A 13,468-nucleotide genomic window follows, 5' to 3' on the forward strand; every position below is an offset into this window, starting at 1 on the left:
GTGTGAGAATGGTATACATAACTACAAAGATGCTTCAGAACAAATTATGAGTCCTTAAGAGATAAATTAATGTTTTTTTTTTATTTGTTGCAAAGTAATGGTTACTACCAAAAAAAAATATCCTGTAATGAGCTTATATCCTGAAGCTGTCTCTCAAATTGAATTTATGTATAGGCTAGAGACCACATGTAATTCATTGACTGATAAAACTCTAGGGAGGACAAATATAATACCTACTATTTTTATGAGAAATAAAACTGCATTTGGATTTAGGAACAGTTTATATTTGTTGGATGATATTTAGCTAGTTAAGGTGATTAACACATATTTCAAAAATTTCCCTTTAGTAGGCAAAATAGAACATTGCCTACAGTCGAATTTTCATATGAAGACATTTTGTTGTAGAATAAACATTTATTGTCAATCATATATGCATTCTTGACATTGGCTTGGCTCTTTGCCCACAAAGCCAAGTACTTACCAATCATCTGGCAAATGTTTCTAGAATTGGAGGACTGATGTTTGGGAAGAGATAAACTTTTTTGGGACTATACCTTTAAGCCTATAAAGTACTGGTAAAAATTCAGTGATGGAATTAAGAAGTTTGGAAAAAATACTTTCCACAGATGAGCAAGATAAGAAAGCAAAGAAGGAAAAGAAAGAATAAAAAATAAATAAAAACACTGCATTTCCTCTCATGGGATAGATTTTTCAGCAACTCCTGAGGACCAAAATATAAACTTTGACGTCTCAAGTTTTTCTGTGATTTTCTTCTAGGAAGTAATTAAATTCATTTAGCATTCTTGTCTTTGAACAACATTAATTTATTCTTACTTTGACCTTAAGGATTCAAACAGAATTTATGGTTTATTCATTTGCGTCAATGTTGTAGACTGTGTAAAGAAATCTTTAAATGAGTTAATATATATGAGGCACTTAGAAGAGAGTCTGGTACATGTTTGTAGTACATACTTGTTTATTATTATTTTTCACAAGAGGAAAAAAAAATCTTATGAGGAGTCTAAAAGCATTTAAGCTGTTTATGGTTAATCTTTGGAATGCCTTTTGGTCAAACTCCGCAGCTCAGCACATTAGATTGAATGCACTGAGCTCATTTCCCAGATGACTAGATGACATTTTCGGCTTTTCAGGATGACTTTTGAGGCTGCCTTTGTCTCATGGTTTATGTCAAAGTCTCTTTTCTAGTCCCTTGAGAGCAACTGGATTTGTTTTGAAGTAACTAACCATTAGATGTCGCTTTCTTCTCATTACTTTTGGTTTAGGAAATATGTCCTGGGTTTAAGCTTTTTAATTTTCTTTTCTTCTTCTTCTTTTTTTTTTTGTTAAAAAAATGCCTATAAATAGTCTTTATGTCAAAGTTAAACAGGGAATTCAATTTCAGATTAGTAGATAAGAGACACAATACTCAACTCCTTGGAATGATGAAACTTGGTGCCTGTTTAAAGTGGCCTGACTCAATGTCCCTGGCTGACTAAATTTGGAAATGTAGTTTTTGTGTTTTTGTTTCTTGCTGAAGTTAGCATAGCACAATTTTTACACCAGCTACGTTGCTTGGCTATACCTTTTTGAGGTCAAAGTTCATGGGTTTTATCTATTGATCACTGGGTGCAAAGTCTGTTCTTCAGATCTTTATTTAGAGGTGCCTCCAGAAAACCTCCGTGATCCCTTCCCTTCCACCAAAATTGCTTAGGAAAAACCCTGTGCTTACCTCTGTCTCAGAATTTATAACAATATATTACATTTATTTTCTCATTTTTTTTAAGCTGCATTGAACCTTAAGTAACCTTGGGAATGTGGACTCTCTCTCTCTTTTTAAGAAAAAAAGTGTTTATATTGAGTTTTTAGAGAGAGAGGAAGAAAGAAAGAAATAGAAACAACGATGTGAGAGAAACATCGCTTGGCTGCCTCCTGCACACCCCTACTAGAGACTGAGCCTACAACCTGGGCATGTGCCTTGTCCAGGAATTGAACCAGGACCTCTCAGTCCATGGGATGATGTCAATCCATTGAGCCACACTGGCCTGGCTCTCTCTCTCTCTCTCTCTTTTAAAACTCTTATTACATGCCCAATTGTTGGAGGAGGTCGTTGAGTGGATGTGACTGCTGGTTGACCCTTGAGCTGAGTCTGGGCAATCAGAGGCTCCTCACGCCCTCCCCTGACCTTGGAATATACATTCTACCCACTGTTCCCACAGTAGGAGCACTTTTCAAGATCATAGCTTTGAGAGAGTGATATGTTGTTGAGACCGCCTAGACTGTATGACTGAACCCCGTTAAGTCCTCTATATGCATTTTTTAAGTGCAGAGATCTACTCATCTTGCGGCCACCCAGAACACAAGGCACATAAGTAAATTCCTTCACTTACTTGCTGCTACTGATCTGGAGTGATCTGCCCCTTTCTTCCATTTCTCCTTGCCTGCTGGGTAGGGCAATTTCGAATTTTACTGGGGGATCTTCTGAAGTTTTCAACCAATACCTTTCTTATATCAGGTACATCATCAATAAGTATTTTTAAAAAATGAAGGAGTAAATAATTAAGTGGGGGCAGAAAACGATTTGGGAATGCTTTGATCTTGTTGCTGGCTACATATCTAGTAGTTCTTTCTCTTTCCCTAATTCTGGATCTAATCATGCACAGCTTTGTTTTGAAGTATTAAGTCATGGTTTAGATGGCATGAAGCTAATAGGAGCTTTCTACAGCGAGAGGCAGGCTGGGCACGGCCGGCTGCCCGCGGCGTAGGCTTTCGTCTGGGCATTTCCTTTTATGCACAGTACTAGCTTCTAGATGTTTTATTTTTTCAGGAATTGCTCACAAACATAGTGCTTTGCAACTTTGAAAAACAGAACCTTAACAGACAGAAAGATGAAGGTAATTATAAATTAAAGTGATTTTTTACTTGCAGTTTAAATAATTGTTTTGTTGCTCCAATTGGCTGTGACGGGGAGGCCTGGCCTGATGCCTCTGCTGGCTTTATTTCCTGGAAGGGAAGAGTTAAACTTGAAAAGCTCATAAAAAATATGGAGATTATTTTCCAACATTTAAAAGAACATGTCCCAAACCTTTCTGTAAACCTTGAGTTTAGAAATACTGCTAGATAATATAATTTCCCTCATGGACTTTAATAAATGAAAACAAAATATATCCCAGCTGGTGTGGCTCAGTGGTTGAGCATCAACCCATGCAGCAAGAGGTCACTAGTTCGATTCCCAGTCAGGGCACATGCCCAGGTTGTGGGTCAAATCCCCAGTAGGGGCATGCAGGAGGCGGCCAATCTATGTTTGGTGTCATCAATGTTTCTATCTCTCTCTCCCTCTCCCTTCCTCTCTCTCTCTCAAAAAAACAAAAAACAAAAAAAAACAAAACAAAAAACAAAAAACAATAAAGAAAAAAATTAAAAAAAGAAAACTTTATTAAAAAACCAAAAATAACAAAAGAAAATGTAAGTGAACTTAGATCTCCAATGCTGGTTTAAATAGCAAACTACAGTCATTTATAAAGCTATCAAAATAAACTCTGCCACATTGAATAAAGGCCATGGCATGGGCATGTTATAGGACCTTGTTGCTGTGACACCTTAACTGTGCTCTATTACCTGACTCTTTAGTCCTAAAGTGAATCGTGCTTATTTCTCTGGTATATTTTACATTGAGAGCAAATCCGGTTAAAGTAGTTAAAACAATGACCTCCTGACCTGGAGCTTTCTCAGGATCATGCTTCCGCAGGGGCAATTTCAATAGCAAAGCTGGAGATGAGGAGGGAGACAGTTAGCAAGCAGCAGGGGTATGATGGGAGAGAAAATGTTTTTGAATCAGATTCTTTCTTGAAATCATAATTGACATTGTTTTTTCTCTTTTGCAAATTTTTGTGTTTCTGATATGGAGTTCTTTGAGACTTCTTTCTTTGATGGTCACGAGGCTTTGCTCCATTGAAAAATTTGTAACTAGTCAAGATTGTTAGCAATTTTGGGTATGAGGATGTGTCCCAAAGTTTTGAAAAACTCAGTCACTATGACAGGATTAAAATTTACACAGATGTCCAAAACAAAAAAGTAACTTTTTTGGTAAGTGACCTCATACTGCTTTGGCTCCGACTGGGAAAAAAAAGTAAACCAAGTTTTTTTTGGTGTGTTTTGTTTTAAGACAATCTCTTTCTATTATGATATTCATTAAAAGGTTGACATTTCCAGCTTTTTCTCCCTCTTAGGGGGTCATTCCTCATTCCTTCTTCCCAAGATGGTGTCTGGATTCAAGCTGATGCTTAATATCTTGATAAGCTTGGTGCTCCTCGTGGTGGGCTGGTTGGGTCCTGTTCATGGGCATCTTTTAGACTTCCCCTGCTAATGACCTCTGGAGCTGAGGTCTCTGCAGGCTCTTGCCTCCTCCTCCAGATCTCGGGCCTCTTCCAGTCATTGCGAAAGACTTTAAGTTGAACCAAAAGATTATTGGGTTTCTTTAATGAAAAACAAGGCATAGTCTAGTATACTCTAATGGTTATCTGATTCCATGGGGGCTCTGTCTCTTTCATTGTCTGTGAGTTATTTTACAGTTCTCTAAATTATAGGAAACTAATAATGATGCAAATGATCCTTGCCTATAGAAATGCAAATTAATTGAAATAAGTGGAATGCAATACTTTATTGGCCTCTGGACAGATCGATTTTACATCTGTTTCTTAATTTATTGTAGCATCCTCCTTTGAATGAGTTGTATAATTTTTTTGGTTTCCTCATTAATTAGTGCATTAAGTACAATCTTTGAGTGTTCACTTGTTATTTGTAGAAGAGTCATTATTATATATATAAAAAAATTATCTTTTAGTCCATTGTTCTTCTCAGAATTTCTATGCTTTCCCACCAAAACATATGCAACTTTTAGGCTTCCCTGCATGCCATGCACAGCTCACCGTGGGCCACCAGAAGTGCTGTCTTTTCTTCATCAGGCACTGGGGCAAGAGAGCTGTCGTCTGGATGTTCTTGGATTTTTCTTTACTATTTGGGTCCTGTCCCTTCAGGATTTCTATCAAGGTGTGGCCCAGGAGGGTGGTATGTGGGCCCTGATTTCTTTCTTGGGTTCCCAACCAACACAGTTTCCTAGTCCTTAACTTTCCAATTATTTCTACCTTCTTCTGGTTCCTGGAACTTTTATTACCTTCTCTTTGTACAGGAAAGCTGCTTTGATATCACAACCTGCATCCTTTCTATCTTTTTTTTTTTTTTTTTAAGTTCCCACCAGAGGATAGGTTTTTCCATTTTTATCTTCAGATAGAGAGGGAGAGAGAGAGAGAAACATCGATGTGAGAGAGACATGTTAATTGGTTGCCTCCCACATGACCCCGACCAGGGTTAGGACCTAACTGCAACCGAGGTAAGTGCACTTGATCGGAATCGAACCTGTGACTCTTCAGTCCGTGGGCCGACTCTCTACTGCTGAGCCAAACTGGCCAGGGCTCTATCTTATGTGTTATAGTAATATTTTATACTCTTATCTTTTTAAAAAAATGTTTTCATTGAATTTTTAGAGAGAGAGGAAAGGAGAGAGAGAGATAGAAACATAGATGTGAAAGAGAAACATTAATTGGCTGCCTCCTGCACACCCCCTACTGGGGATTGGGCATGTGCTCTGACCAAGAATTGAACTGGGACGTCTCAGTCCATAGGACTGACACTCAATCCATGAGCCACACGGGCTGGGCTACACTCATATCTTAAATTCTATGTTACTAGGAAAAAGAAATATTTTAGAATTAAAAAAATTTACTTCCCTGAAAGTAAAACTGATTATCTTAATTGTATTCATATATAATCTAAAACTTAAAAGTGACTCCTTTAAAGTAATTAATACCATTGATTCAATATGAGGGAGAGCTTTGGGGAAACTGGGAACTAGATAATGATACGAAAATATATTGTTTTTTGTCTTCCTCTCTTTTTCTGCCTTTTGTGATTATAATTGAACATTTTATATGATTCCATTTTCTATCATTTCTTAGTATTACAGTTATATTTCTTTTCTTACTTAAAAAAAAAGTGGTTGCCCTAGAATTTGCAGTATATATTTATAACTAATCAAAGTTCACTTTCAGATAACTATACCAATTCAAGTGTAGTGTGATTACCTAATAATAAGAAAAGAATCCTAATTTCTTCCTACACCCCCTGTATCATTGCTGTTATTCATTTCACTTATATATAATCATACATAAACATATATATTATAATATATATATACCTATATAATTGAATACCTCATTGCAATTATTAGTTTGAACAAATGATTTTAGATCAATTAAGAATAAGAAAAATAAGTTTTTAAAACTATGTTTTTATTGATTTTTTAGAGAGAGAAGAAGGAAGAAAGAGAAACACTGATGTGAGAGAGAAACTTCCATCAGCTGCCTCCTGCATGGCCCCCTACTGGGGATTAAGCCAGAAACCTGGGCTTGTGACCTGGCCAGGAATCGAACCAGGACCTCTCAGTCCATGGGATGAGATTGAATCCACTGAGTCACACTGGCCAGGCAAAAAATAAGTTTTTATTTTACTTTCATTTATTCCTTCTTCAGTGTTCTTCCTTTATGTAGATCTGAACTTTGAACTTAAATTATTTTTCTTCTTCCCAAAGAACTTGTTTTAACATTTCTTGCAAGGCAAGTCTACTGGCAAAAAATTCCCTCAATATTTGTTTGTCTGAAAAGTCTTTATTTCTCCTTCACTTTTGAGGCATAATTTCACAGGTTATAAAATTGGAGGTTGTCTTCTCTCTCTCTCTCTCTCTCTCTCTCTCAACACTGTAAATATTTCACTTGACTCTTCTTGCTTGCATGTTTTTTGAGGAGAAGGCGAATGTAATACTTATATTTGTTCCTCTATAAGCAAGATGTTTCCTCCCCCAGGCTTCTTTTAAAATTTTTTTATTTATTGATTTTCTGTAATTTGAAAATGATATGCCTATGTATAGTTTTTATGTTTTTGATTTTGTTTTTGGCATTTATCCTGTTCTTGGTGTGTTCTGTGCTTCCTACTATGTGCTTGGTGACTGACATTGATTTTGGGAAATTCTCATTCATTATTATTTCAAGTATTTCTTCTGTTCCTTGTTTTCTTTCTGGTATAACCATTATGTGCATGGTAAAACTTTTGTAGCTGCCCCACAGACCTTGGATAGTCTGTTCTGTTTTTGTTTCAGTTTTCTCTCTCTTTGCTTTTTGGTTTTCCAGGGTTCTATTAATATATCCTCTAGCACAGATTCTTTCCTCAACTGAGTGAAGTCTAGTAATAAGCCCATCAAAGGCATTCTTCATTTCTGTTACAGTGTTCTTGTTGTTGTTTTAACATTTTATTTATTTTTTGTAAGATTTCCATTTTTCCCCATACATTGCCCATCTGTTCTTGCATGCTGTCTACTTTATCCATGAGGACACTTAGAATATTAATCATAGTTGTTTTAAGTTCCCAGTCTGATATTTCCAACACCCCTGCCATGTATGGTTCTGATGATGGTTCTGTTTCTTCAAATTGTGTTTTTTGTTTTTTGGCATGTCTTCTAATTTTTTTTTTTTTTTTGGATAGGGGTACATGATGTACCGGGTAAAAAAAACTGTTATACATAGGCCTTTAGTAATGTGGTGGTGAAGTGGGGGGCAGGGATCTCAGTTTTTTAGTGCCTGTGCCTCTGGACTGTGAATCTCACAGGTGTTTCTCAGTCCCTCACCCCTTTTAGGTGAGACAGAATGGCTAGCATGGGCTGTAATTGGGTATTTTCCTTCTCCTATGTGGAAGCTAGAACCAGCCTCAGTTGAGTGGTATCTCCCTTCCCCAGGTCAGTTAGGTTCTGGTCATTCCCCATCAGGTTAGGCTCTGGTTAACTATTCCCCTGAGGACAGGCCTTATTAAGAAGAAAAGAATGCTCTCATGTATTTAAAAATGGTTCTTCTTCCTCTCCACCATGAAGGAAGCAGGAGGCTTTTCTCCTATATTTATTGTGGGATTCCAGTTGAGTTTACAGTTCCAGTTTTTCTACCCTGCACCCATTCCCACAGCGATTTCTTTGCATGGGTCTCTGCTCTGGTGGGACATGACCCCTGCATTTGCCTAATCTTGGAACACAGGTTTGCCCTGAATCCTCCCCTCTCTTATGGATCTAAGAAGAGTGGTTGATTCTTCAGTTTGTTTAGCTTTTACTTGATATTAAAATCAAGTGATGACTTCAAGCTCTTTAAACATGGAATTAGAAACCCACTATCATTATTTTACTTTATTTTTTATTTTTGGTTAATCCTCACCTGAGGATACTTTTTCATTTATTTTTAGATAGAGAAGAAGGAAGGGAGGAAGGAAGAGGGAGAGAGAGAGAAGAGAGAAAGAGAGAGAGAGCGACAGAGAGAGCGACAGAGAGAGAGAGAGAGAGAGAGAGAGAGAGAGAGAGAGAGAGAAACATTGATGTGAGAGAGACACATTGATTGTTTGCCTCCTGCAAACCCTGACTGAGGCTGGGGATCAAACCTGCATACCAGGCATGTGCCCTCGACTGGGAATTCAACCTGAGACCCTTCGATCCGCAGACTACTGCTGTAACTGTTGAGCCAAACCAGCCAGGAATCATTCTTATTTCATGATTACATATATGTTTTTGTCTGCCATGAGTAAATGTAAGTTAATGTGTTCTTTGCTTCTGGAGAAAATGCTTCCATAGCAACATGTTCAATTAATGCTGTATCTCATGTTTACTTCATATTCTGGGGAAAATACTTTGTTAACACTTTAAATCTACCTTTATTCATAGCAAAGGTCAGTCTGGTTTTCTTGACCTTTATTGCTTTATTGAACACTCTCTCTCTCTCTCCTCTTTTATAAGCATCTGGCTCTTTTCTTTAATCTCATGTATTCCAAGGTCACCTGTTTTTGTGCATCGCTTTATTTTATAAATTGACTCCTCTTTATTTTCAGCACAGATTTCTCATATATGAACAGTTTTTGTTTTTTTGCTCTTGTATTGGTTGGAAAGCTTCTCGGAATGGTCTAAAGAACTGCTTTTTCTTGTTTTTGTTTGGAGCATATGGTGAACTTTACATCATATATTCTGGCTTTTGCTGAATTCAACTTTTTTACCATTTATTTTATCCAAAACTTACATTTTCTGGCTTCCAACCATCTTTATTTTCTAGAGTTGTTTATCTTATCTTACATGATCAGTCAACTTTGTTGGGAGGGAGGGCATTTTCCACACAGAATCAAAGTTTTATTATTTAACAAGAATAACTACAGAGATCAGACTATAGAGAGCCACGTAGAACTATAGATTTTGGGCCATTGCCCAGGGCCAATCAATAAAATCATACTCACCTTGCACTCACTTTAATTTCTTCCTTTGCAAATTTAGACATTACTAAGATGCTATGAAATTTCAGCGTTTTTCACATGTAGTTAAACCCACGATGCTAAGTTCTTGAATGTTAAAACTAAAAGTAATCTAGAGTTTAGAAAATATACTGGTTTAGAATGCTACTTTTAGAATCAATCATTTTCATCACTTAGCATTCATCACAGTAATAATAGCTAACAACCATTAAATGGAGTACTGGTCTCAGTGTTTTATATGTATTAATACTCAAATATTGTAACAGTTTTTTGAGGCAGGTAGTATTACTTTTATTGTAAACACGAGGAGCCTGAGTCATGAGGAGGTTTAGAAACTCCCCGAAGCTCACAGTTTTAAAATGTACCCGGGATTTGTTTTAATCAGGTGTGCAGACATGGAAATGACTATCATGAAAAGAAAGATTTTACTTACGGTTCCCTAGAAACAGGAGACTCTTCACATCACACAGGGCCATGTGGGGAGGCAGAAAGAGCAGAGGAAACACGGACAAGAGCCTCTATCGCAGTGTCTGTGGGAAGAAATGGGAGAGGCGGGGCAAGCAGGTTTGGGAATGGGGAGTTTGAATAATTTCAGTGGGCTGTTGGGCACAGGGACTGCCCCCCATTTTCTGGTACCTGGTTCTGGGATGATTAGGGCAGAGGATTATTGCCTCCTGGAGAGAAAGAGCCTGATAAGCACTCTGGATTAGTTGGTTTACTTAGGAAAGGTGCACTTGAACTGGCTAGCCCTGGGAGGGGAGGCCTCTCTCTGTTCAGTGGGGCCTTACATGCTGGAGCATCAGGAATGCAGAAAATAAGAAAATAAAGTTAATACAGTCACACAGTTAGTAAATAGTGGAGCAAGGATTCCTCAGCAGTATTTTAATCTAGGACCTGAGGCCCTCCTGCTGATACTAATGGATTTTAGATAATTCTCAAATATGACAAGTGGATGAAAATGCCTTCCAGTGTCATTACTGTGCTCCCACATAATTGGATGATGAGCTTCGAAAGAGATGTAATAATGCCGCTCTAACACTATTATTTGACATTTACTCGTCCCAGCAGTGCACTCAGTACATCCTCATCCACTGAGGTGGAAAGTCAGGACGGCCATACCAACCGTCCAAAGTAACCAACAAGACTTCAGATCTACAACAACTCAGAATAGCTACTGTCTAGGTAGGTAAGTCCTGACTTTCTCTCTTGTCAAGAGAGGACCTTCAAAGTCAAGTATCACTGCATTAGGGCAGGTCTAACCCTAAACAAACTTGGGATAAAGTAAACTTGCCTTTGTCTCTGTGTTTGGGTCTACAGTCGTCCTTCACTACTTCACGCTTCGACTTTTGCGGCCTCACTCTATCGCGATTTTTTCAAATATATTCATTAAAAAGTTGATAGAGACAGTGCAAATGATACAGCATGCACTCGTTTGTCTGAGTCAAATATACACCCCTGTATTACAATTAAAATTAAAATTACTGTACGTATGGACTGTAGGCCTATGTATTTGAGCACCCCAGGAATCCTTCAACACCAGGTGCAACCACTTGACCACTCCTTGTGTGTGGGCAATAACTTTTTCCCAAAAAATTGGGTGTGGTGAAACCAAGCCAATCAGAGCGTGCTGTTCACTGATTGGCTATCCTATCCTTTTCCTATCCTGGCCACTGATTGGCTCAGCCTCATGCAAGTTCGTTCCTCTCATACATGCTTCTACATCACTACCCATCAGAAGCATCTTTGCTCTTGTAAGTGTTTGTAATTTTTGAGAACTTTTATCTAAGCCCCATGATGGCTCCTAAATGTGCTGCTTCTATGCCTTCTGATGATGAATCTAAGCACCAGAGGAAGATGCTTACCATCCAGAAGGTGAAACTCTTGGATATGATAAAAAATGGCAAGAAAATTGTGGAGGTTGCCCGCCATTACGACTTGGATGAGTCTACTGTTCGCTCCATCCATAAAGATGAAAAGAACATCTGTGCAACGGCTACTGTCTCTTTCAACAAGGAAGCAAAGTGAATCGTGACAAGTCATAAGTTCACAGTGAAAATGGAGTCTGCCCTAGCCATTTGGATCAGCGACAGTTGCAAGTAAAACAATCTGTTGGATTTGCTGGTCATCCTGGGGAAGGTGAGGCAGCTCTATCAGTGCTTTACGGCGGGTGAACCTCAACCAGGACCCTCTTCTGCAACATTCATGGGTTTCACGGCGAGCAAGGGTTGGTTCAAGAAGTTCCAGAAGAGGCCATCTGAAGTGTCATTCTCCACGGAGAAGCTGCTTCTGCTGACCAGCCTGCAGCAGAGGATACGTGAACAACACCTTCCAGAAGATTCTTGAGGAGGATGAGTATCATCCAGGTCTGGTGGAGATGACTAAGTCTGTGAGTGAGGAAGAGGAAGAGCAGCCAGACGTTCTTGGTCTGTCGTTGCTCATTCCAGTCTGCTCTTCCTAGAGACCCCATAGGGATACCATTCTGTCCTTGGAAAACACACTTGTCCCATTTTCTCAGAGCACTACTCTGCTGGAGAAATGAAAAGGAACTGAGCCCAGATGTCATGGTTTGCCTTTATCAGGTGTGAGTATTTCCCCAGGGAATTTCCATGACTGAAGCCAAAGAAAACAGTGAAGATCTGGGGCAGAATTGCAAACTAGAGGGGGGAAGGGATTGTGACTGGGAAGGTCTTCTCAACTTTTTTTTTAGGGCATAGAACACATACCTAATGTCTTGTCCATAGTCAAGACAGACCGGTCTACTGAAAAAAAAAAAAGGAAATAAATCTATTTAGCAATGTCATCTAAAATTTATCTTGTACATTCAAGAAGGTCTTAAAATTAATGTTTTGTGTGTGTGTGTGTGTGTGTAGGAAATATATTCATTAATATAGATGCTTTTCTTAGCACCAAAGTTTCAGGGGTTATGAGTTAAACTGGTTTCTATTGCTTTTTTCTCTATGTAAAAGCTTGTGGCCAGAGATTTCTGTCACATATGACTGAAAAATAAATCTCAGGTGAATTTTATTTTTTAAACACTTCTTATAAACCACATTCTCTCCAAAACAGTTCTCCAGTAACGCGACAAGGATTTGGTAGTAGGAAAAGAAGTTCCAAATTTGTTAGACTTATAGGTCCCAGTTGCCTTTTAATATCTTTGTTTTCTTAAGGAATACCTCACTTACCTCTTTTGCATGATCCTTAGTAAAATTTGTCTAATTCATGTAACAAAGAATGCTAATATAAAGTTACATTAATTATTAGCATTATTTTTGGTTAATCCTCACCTGAGGCTTTTTTTCATTGATTTTTAGATAGAGTGGAAGGGAGGGAGGAAGAGATGAATGAAGGGAGGGTGGGAGAGAGAAAGAAACATCAATGTGAGAGAAACACATTGAATGGTTGCTTTCCTCATGACCCCAACCAGGGCCAAAGATCAAACCTGCAACCCAGGTACGTGCCCTTGACTGGAATCAAACTGGAGACTCTTCGGACTGTGGGCCAAAGCTATAATCGCTGAGCTAAATCAGCCAGGACATAAAGCTACATCGAAAATCTTGTGTAGCCCTGGCTTGTTTGGCTCAGCGCTTAGAGCATCAGCCTGCGGTCCAGAGAGACCTGGGTTTGGTCCCAGCTAAGGGCACGTACCTTGGTTGCAGTTTGTCCCCGGCCCTGGTTGGGTCGTGTGGGAGGCAGCCACTCGATGTGTCCCTTTCATGTCGATGTCTCTCTCTCTCTCTCTCTCTCTTCCTCTCTTTCCCTCCCACTCTATCTGAACAAAACAAAACAAAACAAAACAAAACAAAAAAAAGAGAGAAAATCTTGTGTACTTCCTGCAGCTTTTAAGTATTGGATAAACTCAAATATGTTCTGCATAGAATACTTTTTGCTAATTTAATTTACTTTCTGATATAGAAACTAAAGAGAAGTCTATAGTCTTTGGCTTAAGGATTGATTGTGAACAAATTTGGAGAAAGAGTGCTTCCTATCCCAACTTCATTTTGATTTCACACCATTTTTTTTTCTTACAAAACAGACATGACATTTAAATATTTCTCTAATATTATTGGCATAACCAACTTTGTCAAAGAGC

This window comes from Molossus molossus, unplaced genomic scaffold, assembly GCF_014108415.1.
Source record: "Molossus molossus isolate mMolMol1 unplaced genomic scaffold, mMolMol1.p scaffold_m16_p_10, whole genome shotgun sequence".
Taxonomy (NCBI): domain Eukaryota; kingdom Metazoa; phylum Chordata; class Mammalia; order Chiroptera; family Molossidae; genus Molossus; species Molossus molossus.